Raw genomic sequence first — 23,991 nt, forward strand, 5'->3', positions numbered from 1 at the left:
GATTACAGTGTTGATCAGTATTGGAGTGATTTGGGCAAATTAAAACCCTCCCCACTGCTCATTCATATTCTCTATTCTGTCACTCTTCACTGCCTCTGCTGAATCTGCTGAACCCTTGCTAAGGTAGCAGTGAAAACGCCTCTGAACCACTCTCTTGGTGGCCAGTGAAGCTGGAGCCACGGCTTTCAAATCAGGGTTTGAATGGATATTTTGAATTTGTGAAGGAAGTGTGTTCAAGCTAAAACGGTGTGGTAAGTTTCTCATCTGTCTCTAGTCCCCCAACTTTATGGAAATGTAATACTTAATCGCTGGAGTGTCACTCTAAAAGTAAAAAAAAAGATCCAGAAGACTGATTTTCCTGATGAGCTCTTACCCTTACTCTGTCCTCTTTATGCTGCTGAGTAAAGACAGACAGGTGTATGGCTACGGATGTTGCGTTATTGCTCCACCACTCGCAGGCAGCCCAGATGCTAGAAAGCTGTCGAAACTGGCTTGATCCTGGTTTGGGGTTAATTAAACTTGCAAACCCTGCGGCGGGGACGGGCTTCCAAGGCCAGGACTGAAGAGGACACAAGCTTGAGGTCAGCAGGACCTTGTTAGGTGGAGCACGGGCTTGACATAACAGCGATGGGAAATGGTTTGTAAGGTTCAGAGAAGGGGCAGAATGAGTAGGCCACAGCTGCACTCTGGGAAGGTGAAAAATGAAACTGCTTCAGCAAAGGCGTGGGAGTGCGGTTGATCCAGCCGACGAGCGGGTAGCGACGCGAGACAGATGATTGCCAGCAACCCCCCTTCTTTTCAAGCTGAATGTCGGTGAGAGAAGCATGTTGGATGAGCAGCTGTACAGGAGCTTTCTGCTTCCTGCCAGCTTGTTCAGCAAGGTGACCTTAAACTACTTTGGCGGTGGTCCCAAGGCCCAAGCTGTGAATCTCACAGGAGGGTTTAGTAGCAACAGAAATCACTCTGCCACTCTTGCCAACAATTATGAGCGCCACGTCTGTGAACTCACCACATTTTTTACTGTCCGCGGCCTCTCAGCGAAAATGAAACAATACAACTGAATGACAGTGAGAAATTACACCTTGGGTTTAATCTTCGTTTTGGCTGGCGGAGGATATCGCCAGCATCTACGGTATGTTTTATGACATCACAGGCCATTCCAAGTATGTGAAATAAATCATCTTCAAACAAGTGACAGGTGTCTGCAATTTTAAGTTTCACGTTGGTAATATATCAGCTGATTTTAACAATCATGTAGCTGTTAAAACTTTTTACACCCGTTGGCAATGTTGCAACTGTGTGATTTTCTCACCTGAAGATCAAGAGGTGCTTCTCTCCCAAGTCGTCTCATTAGCACCCAGTACAGGAATATGGGTATGAAGTGACATACTGTATAGAGGCAGCCATTATCATAAGCTAATAGGTCTCTTCTGACATTTCCAAGTAACTTCAGGCATGGAGCCATAACTACTGCGAGAATAAGGACTTAAAAGTGAGCCTTTGGGACCCAGAGCCGATCAGTGCGTCTCTATGCATCAAGGACCCCTGTCTCTAGGGTGCTCTATTTTTCGCCAACAGAAAGGTCTTTGTGTTCCAAGTCTCACTTAACACAGTGCATATCTTACATTTTTCGGGAAGACTCCCTGCAGGAACTGCAGTTAGTTAAAGTTGGGTATTCTGAGGTTATATCATTATCACTTCGGGCTATATTGTGTGTCTGTGTGCAATTGTACACTTTTACCAGAAGGTCTAAGAATGGAAAAATGCAGGAATCGACAGTGATATAAATTTCGCTGGATGTATAGCCACTATAGGCTGACCTGAATGCTTCGAAGCTTCTACTGTTGCCATGGTAATCGACGTCCAAATCAGTATACAAAAGCTTTGTTGTTTTTTTTTATTATTATATATGCATTACCCCAAAAATCACATCTAGCCCATGAAATAAGAAATCGTAATCCAACATTATTAGCATTAAACTGTCATGGTTTTGGGTTTGTGCTCAGTCATTTCCTGTTTTGTTTTGAAATAGTCTTCTTCCCTCATCTGTCTTTTAGTTTTGCTTCCTGTCTTGATTGCTTTGATTGTTTTCACCTGTGTCTCGTTGTCTCCCCTAGCTGTGTGTAAGTCTGTGTCTTCCTTTGTTCTGTGTCAGATTGTCGTACTTGTGTTAAGCTTCCCCACCCTAGTTTTCTATGTTTTTGGATTAATGCTCTGTTTCTTGTGGACCTCATTTATGGACTTTGGATTTTGGACTTTGCTAGCTCCGTTTATTTTAAGCTTAGCGTTAGCTATGTCCACTGGCTGGTGCAGTTTTATGACAAAAGTTAGCTTCAGCTAGGTTGTTGGCTGAAAAGGTTGTTGTTTGGTGTGTTTAGCCACAAGTGTTTTCACTTAGGCTACCTAGCCAGAGTCTCCCCACACAGAAACGTTGGACCAGTCACTTCACATACATGGACACACACATCTCATTATCGCATAAGCAATTAGTAAAATTGGAAATGTGTGGAAGAAAACAGACAGAAGAAAACATCAAGTAATTACGGAGCAACATTAGCATTCATATGGACTCCTGGCAAACGTCAGTCCAATATTCACTCTCTTTAAGCTCTGTTTTGGTCTCTACCAATTACTGAGGGAAATATCTGGCTCTTTAGCGGCTAAATGCTCCATTTTGTTCAGCAGCTAGTCTCTAACTGTGTCTGTCTGCTGTTTGCTGCTGAGCAGGTATTGTAGTGGGCTTTTAGACCTTTTTTGCTGAAAACAGCTGCCTTGTGTGGCTGAAAACTACACTGTGAGAGTAAACCAAAACAGTAAATTTACGGACCGGACAGCTAAACAATGTAAAGCCGAGGGGAGCTGCAGATTCAGGTGATAATCTTTGTAGGTTTATCAGTACTAGCAACCACTGTCACATTATTTCTTATTGACGTATTCATTTATATTGTTGTTACATTTTGGTATGTTTGATAACCTTTTACCACATTTTGTCAGTTTCAGGGCGTCATAAATGCGTAGGTGCAAGGTTGTGTATGTGTGTGTCATGTGATTACATGGCTTTGACATGGATTTATGTGTCAAGAGAAGTTTAGTTTGAATTGCCTTACAGGGATTATTCTATTCCTCTCTGTTTGGCTTGCCATCCTAATGTGACCTTTTAGAAGAATTCCCCATTAGCCAAAGGGAGGCACAGAGTACATATTGTGCAAAGGCCACTGTGTAGGAAGTGTAGAGCCTAAAGGGAGCAGAAGTGTGACACAAACCTCACTATAGATGCCTTAAACAATTGGGCTGCTGCTATTGATCCATATGGAGTACGCTCTTAGTGTTTACACCCCTTTTTTTCGATTGAATGTACAGGGTTACAAGCCATCTCTTTGCATGTCATGTATTTCACACTTTAAGATTTACTTTTGAAACTGCATGTTACAAGAAATATATATTGTAATTACAATGTACTCTGTAATTATTGTATTAGCTCTACTGCCAAACAGATGTTTTATTTTCTCTTTTATTTATATATTTTTATTCAGAATCTTGCAGAGGCAATAGAGTGGAAGGTCATTTTGCTTTAACACGGCTTCACCTCAGTCAAAAAGTCCTTACCAGAAGAAGAGATAAGCAAAACAAGCCCATTCTTAAAATTCAAGGTAATAGCTTTTCCATTTCATTTACATCAGAAAACAATAGGTTTTTGCAGCGTGTGTGCGTGCTGGCATTTGTAGGTGGATGTTGGTGAGCGCGCGTGTATGTCTGAGAGAAACGGCTTCACGGAAAACAGAGAGAGGAGGGGGAAATAATTAAAACTTGAAGGAAATTTAGCTTTTATCTGTGTTTTTCTTTCTTTCTTTTTTGGTTGATGTTGTTTGGCAGTTAAAAGCCGCCTTGTCTAGTTGAAAACACAAATGAATGCTTGTTGAGTGAGTGTGATTTGTTTTGTTTTTTTATGTTTTTCAACAAATAAAGCAGGTGTTAACAGCAAGAGATAGACGAGGGAGAGTGCATTGGTGGTTTGGGAAAATGAATAGCCCTTGTTGTCATAATAATTATTAGCTGATGAGTCATCTACTTTTTGTAAACAGTGCAAAGTCTGTTTGATCCACCGGAGAAGAAATTTAATTATTCATGTCGAGCTTTGTTATGGTGTGTGAGCTGAAATGCACACAACTTTGTATGACTTTTGATTTTGAAAGTTGCTTTACATAGCATGAATTACCACTAATGAGCAATGTATATGTTTAGGCACATTAGCAGCATGGCTCTAGGGATAGCAATGTCAGTGGCGTGGTCAGTCAAGACTGAAATACCTCAACAACTATTGGATGGACTGACACAAAACTTTATACAGATATTCATGTTCCCCATAGGATGAATCCTAATGACTTTGGTGATCCCTGTGCCACCACAAGGTTCACTTGTGGTTTTTAGTGAAATACCTCAACTACTGAATAGAATGCCATGAAATATAGTACATATATTTATGCTCTCCAGAAGATGAATCCTAGAAATGTTTGTGATCCCCTGACGTTTCATATAGTGCTGTCAGTGGGTCAAAGTTATATATATATTTGTGAAATATCTCAACATCTGCTAGATGGATTGGCACCAATTTCTTTACTGACATTCATGGTTCCTAGATGATGTATTCTAATGACTTGGTTGGCCTCTAGTGCCACCATGAGGTTCACATTTATTTTTGAATGTCTCAACAATATTGGATGATTGCCATGAAATTTAGTACAGACATTAATGTTCCCCTCAGGCTGAATTTTAATAACCATGATGATCCCTTAAGTTTTCCTCTAGTGCCATCATCAGGTCAAAATAGTTAATGACTCAATTACAAGCAAATGTTAGCATTCTAATATGCTAAAATAAGATGGTGAACATGGTAAACATTATTCCTGCCAAACATCAGCATTGTCATTGTGAGTATTTAAGCATGCACATGTTAGCATTTAGCTAAATGTAATGCTGTTCTGTGTACTTCCTCACAGAGCTTCTAGCATGACTGTAGACTCAGTCTTGTTCTGTGGTCAACAAAACTATAGTACATACTCATTATTATGATTATCACGATTATTATTAGTAGTGGTAGAAGAATTTAATAACAATAAATTAAACAAGTTGTGAATATTTGTTTCTTATAGAATGCACCCAGTAATATTTGTAAAATATGATAGAAAATCATATGCGTAACATATGCCTGTCTGCATGTCTCAACAGTTCTGGGGCGATGGAGAAATCACCCACAGGAGGCGGGACTGAGTAGCAGTTTAGCCAAAGATATGCATGTATGACATAAAACTTAGCCAATCATCATCCTCAAATCTAATCCGAAAAGGGTGATTATTTTATCGCCCCAAGCGAGCCACTGCTAGTAGGTCAGGACCTTCTTTGAATAGTCTATGGTCAGGACCTCTACAGGCGCCATTTTAACTACATGACAATGGCAAGCATGATAACTAAATTACGCTACTCCTCCAAGATCCAACCCTAACTCAGTAAAATCTTTGGTGGAGAAGCCACAGGTGAAAGAGCTGGGCCCAGATCACCCTGACCTCGCAATCAGACAGCAGGCGAGCGAGAAACGGAAGCAGTGTATGCAGGCTTCTCTCATAGCTGGTACACCAGAAAGGGCTGGCTAGCTGGATGCAGTCATGCTAATGCCTTATTTTGCTTATCTTGCTGGAGTGAGGGATATAAAGCACCTGTCTGAGAAAGTAAGGAAACACGAGAACACCAGGGCACACAAAATTCTATCAAGCTAACATTAGCCACATTAGGCAGAGTGAACATCGCAATGCAGCTGGACAGCGGCCACAAGATTGTGGTGAGGTAACACAATAAGGAGGTGGATAAAAACAGGTACATTTTATCCAAAATAAGTAACTGTGTGAAGTTTTGTGGGGCTTTTAAGTTGGCATTGCAAGGGCATGATGCAACTGACTCCTTGGACAACCCTGGCATTTTCAGGGGATTGGTGGATTTTGTTGCCTCTTTAGACAGTGTGCTGGAGGAGCACCTTGACAGCTAACGTACCATTTTTAAAGGCAGTCAAAGAAGGTACAAAACAAGCTGTTGGACTACATGCTGTCAGTGCTAAAGGATAACATTCTGGGTGAAGTAAAGAGCGCTGATTTTATCGAAATTCAAGCAGACGAGACAACTGACATTTCCACCCACTGCTGGCTGGTGGTTATGCTAAGCTGGTGCTATGCTAAGATGTCATGTGTTTCTCAAGGCATTACTTGTTAATGTCTTGTTTTTCACTTTTTTGCATTAAATTATACTGGGATGTTTGCTGAAAGTGACTGGATGTGGCCCAGCCCTACCTAGAAAATGTTCCGCGAGCCGCCACGGTCCGTACACTTTCACAAAATACAGTATGTGCATTGTGGCTTCCAAGTGAGTGCCAGACTGTTAGTGAGCTGCAGGCACATTACGTGCACATGTGTGCCTGCATGTACTGTATGTGCTAAATTTTCATCTTTTTTTTCCAGCTTAAAGTTGGCTGAATCACCTTAATCAAAGACTATTGTCAAATGCACAATGGCAGTCACAGACATTCACACATAAACACATCCTCACACCTGTTCATCATCATGTAGACTTCATCTAAAATGGAACCACTTTAGCTATATCAGAACACAATGTTAAGCGCTGGTGCAAACGTGCACACTCCCTCGCTGGAGGAGTGACTGGAATAGGTGTATGATTTGAAAACTTGTTCCAGTCAGGAAAAGAATTGGGGGGGAGAACAAGAAAAGTTGTATTGGATGGAGAAATACAATCAGAAAAAAAAGTGATACTTTTCAGAAAACGTGAGATGGTTCCATGATGATAGAAAATTGTAAAGACTGCACAGTAAATCTAGCATCAAATCAAACTTGATTTGATAGCCAGGAGCTCATAAATGGAAATCATTAAATACATTTTTGGGTAAAGCATGATTAGGATTAGTGGTTAATAATAAACAGGGCTGTATCTAATACTGAGAACACTGAGGTCATATCCTCTGTATTTTTTCTGGGAATTTCGGGGTTTTAAAGACTTGTGGGGAGTTTACATTCTACACTGGTGGATATTTTAATGGACGTTTGCAGTATTCTTTAAACTCCTTATTGAATTTTGACTACTTTTAAACAAATTCCAGGGCCCGACAAGGGTAAATGCACTGCAACCTAAGAAAACTCAATATAGTACAGTACTCAATAATATGCAATAGACAAAACACAAGCAAATTAAAAAAAGCATGCAGAATTTAGAAAACAAGCTGCAAACACAAAACGACAACAGAAGTGGTTCCCGAACACACTTGAAAGGTTTGTGACTCATGATACTCCAGATCACCTGTTCATTGTTTTTCTGTTATTTCATTTTGTACTGTTTCTCCACTTACACACACTGATCTGCAGCGTGCATTTACCTCACGGGAGCACGCAGATTCAAATAAGAAGTTTGTAAAGCATTTTTGAAACTGAAAATTAAGGTAAATTTGAAGTTATTTGAAAAAATGTTGGAAAAATACTGTTAACCATAATAACCAGGTTAATCAGTGATGACAGACGGACTGTAGCCTGTTATGGACGTTGGAGTGACCAAGTGCACATAAGTAGCGTTTCCTACAGTCTGCAAGGTTTCCTGTATTGAAGCCACCAGTGAAATGTTTTGTCCTCATATTTAAGTTTTTACGCATGGGACTTATCCTATGATGCACTGTGAAGAGACAATAAAGCTCCTAGATTTGACATGCTAAGGTCGTACAGCGGCAACTTGTGACCACAGTCGTCAAAGCAGCTTCATTAGTGATTTAATACCTGTAAGATAACTTTTTAAACATTGAAGCTTAGGTTATCTATTTATCATTACAATGCTTGGCCTTGTGTAGCCTATACCTCGGGAAACTTCTGGTCTAATAATGCCTACATGATTATCATGCAGGCTACAGGTCATCTGTCAACACTGGTGGTAGTATAGTAAAGGTTATTATCTGTTAACACTAAATCTCACAAATCATTAAAATTACTGATAGAATTCCACTTTTTCGCTCTGCAAGATCTTGCGAGGCACATGCAGCGGTCACTTTCAGCGCATGCGTAGAGCAGTAGCAGAAGTCAGAAACCCAAAACATAAACATGAACAAATGATACACGGACCCGACTTCAATAACTTCATAAGTCACAAACCATGGCAACAAACTTGACAACAAGCGTGTCCAGGCCATGTTCAGCACTTTTTAGTGTCCTGTGGAAACACGTCCATTGTTGTTGTGTGTCTTTGCAGCGCATTCGTGTATTTGGTTGTGTGCACTTGCTGTGCGTTTCTGAATTTGCATGTGTTTTCTTAAGTTGCAGTGTGTTTGCCCTTGTCAGCCAACCGTAACAAATAAATAATTAATTCAACCAGACGTTATGATGATGCATGGTTTTCACACTGTAGGACAGAGACCTTCATGTTGGAAAATAAAATTTACAGACACTATAACTGAACAGTTTTTCAGTCATTTCGGGACAAATTTTTGGTGTCTGGTCAAAATTGTCTGGAGGAAGAGGGACTTCTGTCATGAAGTCAGCATTTCTAAAATCAGCCTGTGAATGTCTATTTATTTCCTCATTAATAAAACAATATTCAAGAATTTACAAAATACTATTTATTTATTCATTATCTCAAGTTAATCACTAAGTACAGTATGTATTTATGTAAAATATCAAGAACTGAGGCTGTAAACACTTGTATTAGTCAAACTACATTCCCTACAAATTAATTGGTTCTTATTTCATTTTACACATCTATATACATAGGTCTCTCTCGCAGGATTGTATTTGCATTGATTCAGTCTTGGTTATGTTGCACATGCCATGTGTAACAGAGCTCTTATCTAGAGCAAGATTATGTACAGTGACTCAAGGTGTGAGACATGCCCTTAATCTATGTTAATATTAAAAGCCTGATAAATGTGAGAAGGGCCTCAAATGGGGGTTCGGATGATTAATACTGTTTTATTTATGGCTGTCATATTCTGTGGTGTCTGAAATATTGTCCCGCATAGATCACAGCAGCTAGAGAAGAAAAGCAGGGCAGCTGATGCACTTACTTCAGCGGGTGTGTGTTTGTATTTGTGTTTTTTTTTTTCAATTTTCCATGTATATTTATCCTTTTTACATGAACCACTTTAGCTGGAGAAGAGAGGCTATCAACAACTTTTCTGCGTATTGTGGCAGACAAATGTGCACTGCTTCAGGCTGTGGTTGACCTCTTTGTGTCTGAGGCGATCACTGGAACTTACCTAGAGAGCTATGCAGAAGTCTCATCATATGCACACCGCTTCTGTGAAAACATCTGTGCGAGCAAAGATCCCTCTCTCTGCTGTCATCCATCTTTCTTCCTTCTGCTTCCCTGTCTCTTTCCATCTTTCCTTCAGCATATACTGTAGCCTCCACTACGTAATTACAGGTATCAGAGGTGATGTCTCAGATATGCCTGATTCTACCTCATTGTAGTGGCTCAGTACACCAAATCGGGATCGTGGTTTGAGTCTGATACCACTTCCATACTATTAAATCATCTTTTTCAATCAATCTGGTCCTCCAACACTGACAAACACTCTCTAGAGAGGGTAAATCTGAAAGTGCCAGTCTTGTGTTATTATGAGAATGGAGAAAATTGAGTTTTTTTGAGAATAGTGACATGGGCTGGCAAATAATGTGTTTGGTTGGCAAACACTCTTATTGTTTTCCAACAAAATGAGGAGTAATATTAAGCAATTTGGCTGTTATTGTTTGGTATTTCATTGAGGATGGGAAACTTTTAGAAAACAATCTGAAAAAACAGTTTGGACAGACCCTGTAGAAATTTACCTGCATTAGTGTGGACATGACTTGAGAAAAAGTGCATGGACTAGGTTATGGTCTGGTGGGAAGCTTTGACTGTCAAGACTGCAGCCTGTGTTCAACCTGTGGCATGATGCATTTTGGATGACTCATTTGGTGTTTTGATGACACTTGATCACTCTCTCATTAGTAACTGGTGAGGGGTTTCCTGCCTTTATTATTCGTAGAAAGCAAAAACCTCTGTCTTTTTTTCCTTTGTCGATCTCTTTTTACCTACCTTCACTTCTTCCTTTGTCTATTTGAGTAAGGTGCAAATTTAGAATAAGCTTAATGTGTTGCTGCAGTTCTACTTTCATCCACAGGAAACAGCTGCACACTTATCACCACTTTCCATCCTTCCACTTATGTCTGTTAAGCTGAACAGGAAATTGCAATGTTCTTTCAGTTGTTTTATATTTATACAACTGCGATTTAAGATCCCATGTACCTGTAAGAAAACCTGACAAATATTTTACATTGTAATCTTCCTTCTTCACATTAATTAGTTTGCAAATTACTTCACCTTTTTCTTCTAGATAATAGCTTGTAGTGTCTAGTATCACATAATGAATGGAAAATTTTAAATTACCAAACTAATCAAACACAGAAATAAAGTAAAATACAATAAACAATGCAATGTGTATTTCATTTTCATGTGTGCAAGAACTGTCATAATTAACTGAAAAACATGTTAAAATGATTCACTTTTTTATCTTTACTAACTCAATTAATTGTTTTTCATTGTGACATGAATTTTCCAAGCAACATTAAAATCAAATCACAACACAAATAGCAAGGTGAAGGTGCAGAGGTGCATTTCGTTGTTGTCCAGTGTTGCCCATGGTTCCTCTTCCAAAGCTATGATTGGACAGTTGATTGTTTTTTAGTTTGGCATGGACAATGTGTTTCCATTGGGAAAAAGAAAAAGTTCCCTGCACCTCCTCATTAAAACTAATAGTACTTGACAGTACTTTGCAGGTCTACGCTACATAAACCAAAAACAATTTAAAAAATCAATTCACTCTGTTATTAAAGACAAGCTAAATAGTTGTCATTTGACATATGCTTTTCATTTAATTATGACACAGTAAATGCATCCATAAAATTAAATACATACAACAATGTGTATTGTATTTATGTATTTATGTGTGTTTAATTTTAGGCATTTTAAATAGAGTAGTGTAGGGTCATTGTATCATCATAAAAGTTTGCCACTTCTATACGTCCCTATTTTTCTTTTATTCTTGTTTCACACCCAATTAAAAGCAGTGTGTTTGGATCATTTTATTTATATTGCCTTGAGTAACATTACCACAGGCTAAAATCATGACAATCAGGGACCAAAATTAGATCCATGTTAAGGAAACATGCTGACCCCGTAAATAATGCAAACATATTGGTTGGTAACAAGCAGAGAATGTCACCTCATATTTCCCCTTAGATTAATTTGAGTAATTTGAAAAGCCTAGATTCAAACATAATTTCTCAAAATGTCATAAAAATACATTTCTGAGATATTTTGTATGACATACAAACAATTAACAATTGTATTACTTCAACTTAGGCCTCCAAGTGTAATTTGGAAATTAAGTAAAATAATAACACATATCATCATTACACAAATAGTTACATTAAAATATGAGTCCGAGATACTGTGCATGACAAGAAACAGACAGGCTGGGGCTGGAAAGGTTTTACCATCTAGCTCCATAAGTACACACACAAACATGCATACACTCACACACACTCAAAACATCACCTGTTTTCTTTTGTCTTCACTCACAGCATCTCAAACTGACAAAACCTGTCTTTCACTTTTCATTGTTAGAATACGTCAATCAGCAGTCCATGTACAGTAATAACACTGAGATATCTCACACTAATTTACACCTGAATAGAATATATTTAGAGAATTATGGCAGCTCCAGTCATTATGTAGCACCTTAATGTGTCTTCTATTTCCCTGGTGTGATGCATTTCTACCGTTATTTCAATGTTGCCAGTGTGGTTTAACTATTTTAGGGACCCTCTCATCCTTCCTAAAGTGGCTGCACTTTGTGGGAAATGCCAATGTATATTATTGATTTGTCTCATTTTTTCCACTTTAAGTCATGAATTTTACAGTGGTCTTCAGCTACTCTTGAAGCACACCGGAACATTTAAAAGAGATTGGTAAAGGAGATGTTTACCTTGGAGTTGTGCCTGTTGTTTCCTATCTAGCAGCTGTGGGGCTTATTATACACAGAATATGTTAAAAGTCTGCTCAAAAACTGCCGGACAAATTTTGAAGTGGCAGTTTTAGGAGGGATAAATCTTGGGGATTGGAAGCTGTCAAGGTTGACAGTGAACGTGATAATGAGACGTTTTGGCAGCGTGCACTGCTTCCTCTGACTCCTCCAACAAGTGATCAACAACTGTGTACACATGCACATGCACGAACACACAGTTACAAAGGTAAAAAGGGCAACAGGGATAACTGAAAAGACTGTTTCAGCAGTGCTGCAAACACAAATGCTGTTATAAAAGTGCAATTTACCACACAAACTCCTTTAGCTCAACAAGGCACATTTTTCTGTCGGTGAATGGCCTTCCTCTATCACAATGTCTAGAACCACAACAGAAATATGGAGATATTCTCACCTCCTTGTTGATTATTTTAATCGAATCCCTCCTCTCTGGGATTTCACAGAGGCTTATCAGGAGGCAGGCTGGCTGGGAATCCGTCTTGCTTGGTAAGGTGTAGAGTCTCGGGGACACAACACCTTTCTGAAGCACCACACAAAAGCCCCCAAGCGCTGCTGAGAGTGGCAGATATCACCGCACCCTGCAGCTCCACAATCACAAATACATACATTTAGTCAAAAATACAAGGGACTTTGCTGTTGGGCAGATAATGACACTGCCAATCCTGTGAAAATGCATGACTGAGGGGAGTAAAACTAACCAAGGTTACGGAAACAGAACATATTGTCAACAGAAAATATACAAATATAGCTTTTCTTCCTGGCAGATGAATGATCTTCAAATATTCCCCATGATTTGTACTATGGTATGACTGGCCGGGCAAGGCATGCTATTTATCTATATTGTATTGACGCTTACATCAACCAACATAAATAACAAATGTTGTTTTACTGGGATAATAAGAGTTTCTCTGCAGATTGAGGAATGGTCTAAAAGGCATAATGTATACAGACAGGCAGCTACTGTAGGCTGTCTATGGACAGTTGAAGGGAGGAGGAGTATTTTGCTGAGATGGTAAAGCAGAGAGTGGGACACAGTGAGTAATTGAAAACATCCCAGACAGGATGTGGTTACAAGGGAGATAGATTACACTTTGTTGAAAAGGATGTGAAGGAAACTAATGAGTCAGTATTTCAGTAATTGTGTAAAGAATAAGCATTGACTGAGACAAGCCGAAGACAGTGGGCCTCTCTTTAGGCAGCATTTAGATAACTGTGTCACCAAACCCTAATTGCAAGGTGACCATTCTATTTGAGAAACTAGACAATGACGCTGGACTCAAATGATGGGTAACTCAACAACAACTTTTAATGAGCTGCGCTGCTGTAAACATACTTTCATGCTTTTCAATGGTAATTATTATAAAAGAAAGAACCTTAAGGCATATGTTTATCCTTTTTCACTATTCTTTTACTGATATTGTTTGTTGTTGTTGTTTCTATGTGGCAGTTAAATCAAATAAACTGTAAAAGTGCCCAAAGAATAGTGTAATTACTCTAACTTTAGCTTAGTATTGAATTATTCCTTTGAACACAACATAATCAAATGAAAGTATTAGTACAACACACACCAACTATGTCCCAGAGCATCACATTTCACATGTTAATTAACACCCACAGTTGAGACCAGACACATCATACAGACAGAAGAATTAGTCATTTGAGAGTGAATGCAACAAAATTGCTGCTTTTCTGGAGAGTTGATGTGCGTCAACCCACAATGACTCATGACAAGACCCCACCACACTGCCAGTGTGTGTTGCCCTTAAACCTGCACTAATCAGTATTTTTACATGAACATATGTATAAAGTGAAAGGTGTTGCTTACACTGACAAACCCACAAAGAATTTCACCAGACTCTCCAGTTCTCCTTAGATCTATGAAGATTTTTAATATCTTTCAGCTCGTTGTTTTGGTTTTACGGCCTCAAATTTACTGTTTTGGTTCAGTTTTTAGTACCAAACATTTTTCTCAAGGTGGTGGAGGCTAAAAGGAGAGTGAATATTGGATTTACATTCACCAGGTGACCAGAAACATGACTCCAAATGAACGTTAATGTTTCTCTGTGTCTGCTTTAGAAGCTAATAATATGTCAATGATTTGTTTTGCTGTTTAAGTTTAAGTATTTTTTTTCCAGTTAGGGACTATGAAAATTATTAGTGAGGGTAAGGGCGTCAGAAATTTAAATTTTTTGGTCAATTTTTGTTGGGAGAGCAGAGAAGGGTCATCATCCCAGAATATATTTTTTCATTCATTTCAGGACAAAAATTCCATCACCACCAACTAAATTGGCACCTGGGCCCGGTTCACTCATTCGGTGGCAGTTATAGGTCTAACCGTTTAGCATCTACTTTTTTAAAGTAATGATTACAATTTTTGTACACTCTCTTATCGTCACTCATATGGAATATACAATGTATTCATTTCATTTGACGCCAGTTTGACACTGTTTCATTGTAGATACATATTACTTAAAGGACTGATTTCTACTCTTTCTGACATTATGTAAATATGTTGCCTTTTAGTCTTTTTTGGTCATTTTAGTATTCACAGTTTTTCAGTCACTGTGAAAAAACGATTTTTGTCTTTTGAAAAAACAAACAAATAAATAAAACTATGGAGTAAACAGGCCACGACATACACATATACATATACTGTATGTGTACACAGAGGAGGACCAGCCCTTTTTATTATCAAACAAATAAAAAATCCAGGATCTATGACAACCATTCTGACAAATGCATCATGACCATTTTGACACCTGCAGCAAGAAGTATTGTAACAGAGTTTAGCCGCTTTCAGCAGCCTGTTCAACGGAAATCATAAGAAACCATGATAAAAAGGAAGCCTAGCACTTTGCAGGCCAAATCAATTGATTTTTATGGTACCAGAGAGATAGATGAAAGGATGTGTGCGCAGAATATGGATACTGATGAATTGCTGGGCCAAGTGGATTTCCACAACACCTGACAAGACCACGACTCAAGATTCCCCACTTTCGATCCCCTGCAGTAGAAATTGGTGAGGCGAGAAAAAATGGCCAAAATGAAGAGATAAATCAGAGAGTGAAACAGTTCTAATAATGGAAGCTGGTTAAACGTCACTGGCTGAGATCAGTCGCCATTAAACGATATCCTTACATGACAGATGAAATAGTGTGAAATACAGCTGCTACCTCCTGTCATAACAACACGTTCTATCATGAGTTAGTCTTGCACAAATAACTGTGTCTGAGAAGCTGTGGACCCCTGTAAAGTCCTCAAGATTTTTTCATCTCTTCTCTCTCAAACCACAGGTATTATGATGCTTGTTCAAGAAGAATGGCATGGTCTTGCTCCAAAAGGTCAAGGACAGCTTCGAGATCCAATCATCAGCGTCATATAGACAAAATAGCAGCCATGAAAGAGGGCAAGCTGTAATAGCTAGCTCAACATACTGTACACTGTAATCCACCATACCTAGGTTGGTGAGTTGTTGGTACACGTATCGTCTGTATGAACTTCAGTATCCTCAAAAACAGTCAAAACACCTTAAAGTCACCATGATAACTAAGGTGAAGCATGTAGGCAACTTTGAAGCATTAGCAAATTAGCCATTCAAGATGTATGCAAAGGTCAACATTGGTCAGGAAGGGGGCGGTCAGCGTATAGCATGATTCATGACCATCATTTGTGTTTGAAAAATTAATAGAGGCTGCCTGATAAATCATCACCCAGACCATCCTTTGACAAAATCACTGAACTGCCATAATCTGCTGTGCCCTTTGAATGGAGACACATGCTGACTGCAAGGTCAAGATGAATGAGAGAAACTTAAGCACTTCTCAGTGAAAAGAGGACACAGACAAGGTGGTGTGTGAATCGCTCAATAATGACATTTAATATCGACTACTTGTTGCCAATCTGAATAGGTCTCTCCTGAGCTGGACCTTGAAGAAAAGTACAAATGTGTAGGCTACTCTTACACGTACTTGACCCAGAGGAAAGAAAAAGACCATACCACATAAATCTTGAACCAGACGTGAAATATAAGCCCTTTATTACTTGAGACTTCAAGTCGCAAGGAAACAGCAATTTCAGTGCATCTGGCCTCCGTAATTTGATGTATTTCCTGTTGGAATAGGATATTAGGTTTGGGATTGTTCAAAATTCTATAACAGCATTATGGTTTTGTATTTCTAATAATAGTGTTGGGATTGGTAGCGTCTTTCAGCTCATTGTTTTGCTTTTACAGCACTCAACATTAATGTTTTGATTCCCTCCAGACTCTCATGAACCTCGCTTCTAGCAGCAGCAGGCTGTTTTCAGCAAAAACGTTCTGATAACATTCTGCCCAGCAGCAAACAGCAGACAGACAAATTTAGCAACTAGCCAGAGGAGCATTTAGCTGCTGAAGAGCCAGATATTTTCTTCAAGAGTTGGTGGAGCCCAAAATAGAAATACTAGAAGAGTTAATATTTGACTTACTGTCCATTTGTGTACAGAAACACAACTCTAAATAAATACTAATGTTGCTCATGTCTGCTGGATATGTAAACCGGCAGCTGTTTGCTAATACATTGGCCATATCTATGGTAGAAAAGGTTTCAGTCGTAGTCATCTGGACACTGTTTTCAGAATCAAGACATTTCGGATTGTTTCCAATTGTTATGGAAACAATTAGGTCAGTTTCAAGTGAAACTAGCTAATCAACAGATACTCAGGCAGATTCCTTCCTGAGGACAGGGCTTATGTAACACAGAGTAGCTTAAATTTCTAGTTCCCGTCCCATTTTTTCACAATTGAGAATGACGTCTTGATTCTGAAAACAGTGTCCAGATGACTACGACTGAAACCTTTTCTACATAGAACACTCCTGGACGAATGAGGGACTACACAGTCTTATTGGCCATCTGTTTTATAAGGTGATAAAATGTCAGTGTTGTGTTTACAGCTTGCTTCCACTGCTAAAGCTAGCTGTAGAGCCCCACATTTATTCCAAACAGCGTTACGCTAATTTACTGGGAATAGGCTGAATTACATTTTGTTATGTGTGTCATCCAGTCAGTGATAATAGTACAGTATGTTGCAAACAGAAATGACTGTTAGCATTTCGGTGCCTACTATGTTTTAGCACTCCCACACATTCCACAGTTTGAATGTAAAAAGTTAGAATAAGGACTTCTAAGATTTGTAACAGACAGCTGTCCTACATAGTCACTGACACAGCAAAAAACAAAGGGAAATCAATCAAACACAGGTTTTTAAATGACAAAGATGTGCTAGAGGCTTTCCCTGCCCAGTACTGCAAATCAGGTGGTCAGGGAATGCTTCCTTTGTACTAAAAGGCGAGTTATGTTCCATGCAATAGCAGCCAGAGGACAATGTCCAGCACGGAAGCTCAATATCTGCTGTGTAGCACGTGACTTCCTATCTCCCAAAAAAAACTCGACACAGAGGCTCTGCCTTCACAGCAGATTAAACTTCAATAGTGTTGATGCTAAGCCTGGACTCAATGCAATCTTCTCAATGCCAAAAGACGTTTGATTATGGTTTAAAATATTGAAACAGCTTGAGGATTGCTTGGGTTATCTTGCTCAGCACCCGCAAAGTTGGAAACATCACTGGCAAGATAAGATAAATAAAGTGCCCCATGTGTTTTGTCCAACTATTTAAATGTAGTAAACTACTGCTTTTTCCATGTCTTTTTTCACCATACACTTTGGCTACCCCACAGGATGTGCCAAATAATCTTTAATTAGTGCATATACACATATACTCATTGGCTAATGTGCACCTGCAGCCTCTCCAAACCATGTGCATATGCTCGTGTGTGTGCACACATGCCCATGAAAATGTTAATATTTATCTCTGTCGCTTTTTCTCTCACTCTTCTTCTGTTTCTAAAATAGGAGTATCAGTGATGAGCAGTGCAGCTGGAGACAATAAACTGGTAGAAGAACCAATTACCAGCAGGTGACAAGCTGGTGGTTCAGGGCTTTCAACATGTCATTATCTGCACATCGACATTTCCAAGAGCCCTGACAGGCCATTTCTGAGGCTGCCATGGCAAGCCACCATGATAAACCCAGGAAAGAGAAAGGGGAGGGGGGAGAAAAACCCAAACCCACTTTTTACACACTCTTTCACTCACTTCCATGCACACAATGTGGAAACATGCATGCATGTGCACATACACAGACAAAAAGAATTTGTCTTCTTCCATCTAATTCTTGAACATATACACATATAGATATACATTCAAATAGCTCCCATCCCCTTCTGCCTCCCAAGAGTTGTACAGCTGCTCAAAGATTATTCCCCTTATATGTGAAATGGTAATTGTATTTCTCTAATCTAATCCCATTAGAACCCCGTACCTCCTCTGCAAACTGCCCCGAGGCAATTACACGAAATGTCAATGAATTAAGTAATAGCTTGGTGCCAAGCCAGGGGTGCTCGCCGTTGATCACGGCTGTCAGCAGAAAAACGCATCTGTCAACAGTAACACGCACGCCTGCATGGGTACACACCACACAAACGCATAGTAGGTGGTGTTGCTCCACGAACCATTTAACCTCACTGTAGGACACAGACTCACACATTGTTGGCACTCTACAACCCATTTAACTCCTGTCCAGAACACACGAGCACACCCACAAAAGAGAAGCGAATGCAGTTGGTAAAGCCGAGTGTGTTGCTCTTTGTGGTGGAATGTGTCCCTGTTCCATGAGTTGTGCTGGCTTCATCTATGTTACAGATAAGACACCAAAGAGGGCAAAATATTGTCTTTGAATACCAATGCAGGTAATCTGTTTGTAACCACTGTATATAATAATTCATGACAGCTATTGAGGCTACTGTACACAAGCATTTGCACGTAGATCATGCTTTACTAAGCACTTGGCTGGATGGAGGAGGCTTTGTGTAAATGATAGAAGTGATTGTGGAGTACTGAATGGAGTCTAATTGAAAGTGTGTGTGCAACAGTGAACAACATCATTATTATGATTCATGTTGGAATGGGCGAACTGATCAAGCTGGACCAAAATTAAAATATGTGTCTGTAAGTGTCAAGTAATGTGGGTTTAAATGGGGCACTATAGATATCCAGTCCTCACTGCCTGTTGAACCCAAGTCAAATACTGACTTGTGTTTCAGCTTTGCTCTGCAATGTCTGTGTCTCCTAGGTTTGCTAAATGTTTGAATTTCTTCTTCTGTTCAATTCAATTCAGTAACTTCACCAATGCTTATCTGGGCATACAGAGATACACAGACACACACACATACCTCAGTTAAGGTTTTATACAATAAGTAGTTTAAAAACATCCACCAACCACTCAGCTCTCCACCATTTTGCCCTCCATAGTAACCAACTTGTGATGACCTAGCAACAACTTTGTGACACGCTAACAACCGAACACATAGTATCTAAGAATGCTCCACCAGCCATGTACGTGTAGCAACAACTTTAAAACCACATAGCAATGCCCTGCAAACCTTTTTTGCAAATCCCCAGCCAAAACATTGTCCAAGGTAGTCTCGTAAAGCCGACAAGCTCACTTGGATGCATGGTGTTCTTTTGTTAAATGTTTAAATCAAACGTTTTTGGTTGGAATTTCATAAAACTTTCAACAAACTAAGCATAAATTTGTGCAACAGGATTCCTGAGAGCTGATGGTCTATAGTGTCTTCTGCATTATGTGTGATCAGATACAGTAGTGTGTCAAATTGTGCATAATGCCATTGTTTTTGGCAGTGCATTAATATGAGTTGATACTGTGACTTGGAAATATATGGATTTGTGGCCAAATAGTTCCAAAGAAAAGCAAACACAGACTTTCAGAGACATACAGTACAAGCTGAGACATACCAGAGGCATGAAGTGCCCAGTGTTGCCATTGGCTTTCAGGGAATACTTCCTTCGTTATTGTTAAATAAAGAGGGTTATAATGCATACAAATGGTTGGTCCATCATCAAGGTTCCAAGTCCCAATGCTTCCACTTCTCTTATCACTACAAGGAATAATCTATCATTTTGCCATGACATTGTTTTTCTTATGAATTTAGAATATCAACATTTCAGAATTGAATTTGTTTTAGATTTGAATGATGTGTTCTGTTATTCTCCCCTTCAAGATAACATGCTCTTATTGCGATTTATGCTTGCAATGCGCATGTGTTTTATAGTCTAGCAAGACAGTTGTATGACTGCATCACATGATCGCCATTGCACAGTCTGTAGAGACGCAATGCATTTTGCCGCAGTTGAGTATATCCAGTAAGCTCACGGCGCATACTCTTTATATTCTTGCTAAGTTGCTAAGCTATGCAGTTGAAACGCAATTCTCAATTTGATGTCTACCTGCTCACCTGTTTACACTTTCCCCATTAGCCCTGTATTATATACACCGGCCCACTTCCATTCATTCTCAGCCAGATTGTTTATTGTGCTTCCGCCTTAGCTTCCAAGCCATCTGTTCTGCCTGCATGACCCTCTGCATGCCCATCTCACTTTTGCCCCTAAGCCTGACCCCTTTTTGGATGAGTTTGCCTGTTTTGACTTTTACCAGTTTTCTGGACAAAGAGTAAACGTGAACTTTTGCTTATCCTGTTTGTCACTGAGTCATACTTCTGGGTTCAAACCTGTCTTCTTACCGAGTCGTTTACAATTATACCATAATCTCAGCATAGAGGCTCAGGTGAAATGTGTTCAGGTGTTAATCTGAAAGTATCCATTCAACTCAGCAGGTGCTGTGAATGTGTATAAATGTCAGAGTTTCTGTTGGGTTCCAGGTAGGAAATTGAATTAGTGGCTCTGTAGTTGTGAACCACTGAGGTGGAGGGGGGGAATAGCCGTTCTTAGCCAGCAGGACGCCTGGACTTGAGCACAGAAGCTGTCACTATTTATCAAAGTCTGATTTGGGAAAAGGGAAACAGAGGGAATAAGAAAACAGCAAGCAGCGCAGATTCAAATGACAAACTTTAGAAATTACTTTTATGTATTCAGGAGGTGAGAAAGGACTCGGCAGTTGTTTATCTATGAAACGGTGCCACGCACTAAAGTTCTTTCTTTAACACCTTTTACACCTTATGTAATTCTTTGTTTAACTTTGCATCTCATTTCCAGGGAGGAATATTGCATATTGCATATTTTTCAAGGAAAAGCTGATAGTAATCTCAGAGACTTACTTTTTAAAGTTAAACATTACATTTTGGTATAAGCTTATGTATATAAGTTTGTGACATTATATCTACAATATGAACTTTCATTGCTGTTGTGGCTGACCTCCATACACTTCATACTCACAACTCAGCCCATCACTTGGCATTTTAAGCATCAAGGAAAAGCCAATTTCAGGCAAACGGGGGATTCAGACATGTTCACACAGGAATACAGTAATAATATGTAATAATATGTATTTCTTGTTATTTTAATTTTGTCAAAATGTAACCCATTCTTTTTTTTTTACCACAGACTGTCTGCTTATAGCTACTTCCGCCCGAGACTACTGCAGATGCTGTTTTGAAACAGAAAACTCATCAGGATGAATGACAACTGTTTGGGCAGAACTTTGGCCAACTAAGGCAACAGTTCTCCCCTCCAGGCAAAAAGTTGCATCCTGTAGCTAGGTAATATGATATGGGATACATCAAATCCCAGCCAATATAGCCTTGCAACACCTTCTAATTGTTTTGTGGGGACAACAACAAAGTCAAGGTTACTCACCAGCTCCTGATTACCTTACTTGTTATGACATAGCTGCCATTTTATTTATAATCTGTAGGCCAGGAATGATGTTCAAATAATGATAAATGCACAACGTACCTTACTGATCTGCAAAAAAGTTTAGTTTTGCCTCTCAGCTGGACTGCTTGTGTCCAGGATGAGCATTTAATTTGCCTTTCTGGCTCATTTGTTCCATTTCCTGGTCGTCAGCTAATTTTTGGCACCCGTCTCAGCAGAGGATTTGCTGTTTAACGCACATTGTTTATCATGTCTGCATATGCATTTTTGCCTCATTTTTTTAATCACAGCAAAAGCGCATCGGAGCACAGATGACACCATTTCCTGCCCAGTGGCACCATCTGGCTGTAGAGGATTTTCTTAATTCTCATTCTTATCCTCCCTGCTTGCCTCCTGCTCATTTCTCTCACCATTCTCTAAGAGCTTCCTCCCTGGTCATTTCTCTGGCTTCATAAACATCACTCAGACAGCACTCAGTGTGGTTCTTCGTCCATCTTCGCTCCCTCCCACATTCTTCCCCATACTTACGCTGCATGCCTCTCCCTCAGTGTTCCTCTCCCTCCCTCACTTCTTTCTTTTTCACCCCATCTCTGTGTTCGTTGCTGACAGCTCTGCTCCTCAGGAGCACTGAGGGGAGCAGAGAAAACAAAGATTTGGTTCAGTGGCTCTGATCTTGATTTTCTGCAGATTGGATGGAAGATTAGGAGGAGCTTTTATTCATACACCACACAATCACTTCCCCTGCAACTGAAAACCATGACTACAGACCACAGGGGTTGCACCTATCAGCACAAATGTGCCATCTGTGACAAGGTATCTCTATGTTTTCTACCTAAAACCATGACTAGTCAGGGAACACAATGTACTGAACATAGGTCCCAGAGAAACTGATGTGAAATGTAGGAAGGGAAAGAGAGTGAAACAAAGGCACAATGCAATGCACATTAGCCTGAAGTAAACTCACGTCACAACAGGAAAGAAGAAAGGCATCAATTCTGGTGCAACATCTTGTGTTTGCTGAGTTTAAGCACCTTAATACATACAATAATTCTCACTTTTATGAATCCAGCTGTTACTTTGATTTGTCAGTATTGCAAGTTGTAATATAAAGATTTAAAATATTTAAGATCAGTAGTCATCCAAGATCTGACTTAAACTGCAGCCATGGCCTTCAAAGGTAAATGAATGGTTAACGTTTGCAGGGATCTCATTCTCCTACAGAGAGCTCCACACTGAGATGATGAACTGGTGGAATAAAGGGAGCTCAGAGAACTCAGCAGTAATCTGGAGGTTTGAGGGTGAAAAGGCTATGACAAACACAGATCGCAGGGCTAGGTGTGATGCAGAGAGTTAGATATTTAGGTATACATTTTTTTTTACCAGGCTGTGCATATTTTCTTCAGTATATGCGATTTAGCTTCATGGCCCATTTTGCCTAAAATTCCAACCAGTGCTTGTGTTCCATGCTGCTCTCAGGTGATGGCCGAAGGCTTGAGTGGGCACAGCAAGCACAAAACGTTTCCGGTGAGCCTTATTTCCATTTCCCCAGTCATTGATCATGTCTTTGCATGAGCCCCTCTTTACCCTTTACTGGAAAGACAAAGGGAAGTTTTACTTTATACTGTCATAGGTGGCAGGAAAATCACATCATGACAAATTTTCCCTCTCTTTTCAGGCAAAAATAGTGAGAGTGAGAGGGAAGAAAAGACAAGGAGAGATACCAGGCACACACTCAGTCTCTCCTCTTTCATCTCTCTGGCTTTATTTCTGCTTTGATTTTAGATTTTAGAACACCGTCTCACATTCTCAAGAGCTGGAGATTCCATTGCCTTGGTGGGCAAGATTACAGCAATAAAAATTGTGACTTGTTACACTGGCAGTATTACTACTTGCTCCTCTAAAAGGGTAAAAAAGAAAATGAGACTGTAAGTCACAAGAGTTCTGACAAAAGTAGTTGATTCGCAGCTTTAAATTAGGTGGGTGTTATGGATAAAACATACTCCACAAGTAATAATATCAATTTATTTAGCATTTTTAGCCATGCTATGCCATTAGCCATACGGCTAAATGGTAGCGTTGGTATGTTGGTCCAACACTTTGGTCCAGACTGCAGGTTGACATTTTTGTTTTAATGAAATGTCTCGACAAC

At 39.6% G+C, this 23,991-nt stretch overlaps 1 long non-coding RNA gene across 1 annotated transcript; it reads left to right on the forward strand.

The window, feature by feature from the left end:
* Positions 1-22,257: 22,257 nt before the first annotated feature.
* LOC122870538 lies at positions 22,258-23,622 on the forward strand. The gene is made up of 3 exons (XR_006376594.1): positions 22,258-22,655; positions 23,319-23,366; positions 23,518-23,622. It is a non-coding gene; the product is annotated as an uncharacterized LOC122870538 (long non-coding RNA).
* Positions 23,623-23,991: the final 369 nt, after the last annotated feature.

This window comes from Siniperca chuatsi, linkage group LG22 (assembly GCF_020085105.1).
Source record: "Siniperca chuatsi isolate FFG_IHB_CAS linkage group LG22, ASM2008510v1, whole genome shotgun sequence".
NCBI lineage: Eukaryota > Metazoa > Chordata > Actinopteri > Centrarchiformes > Sinipercidae > Siniperca > Siniperca chuatsi.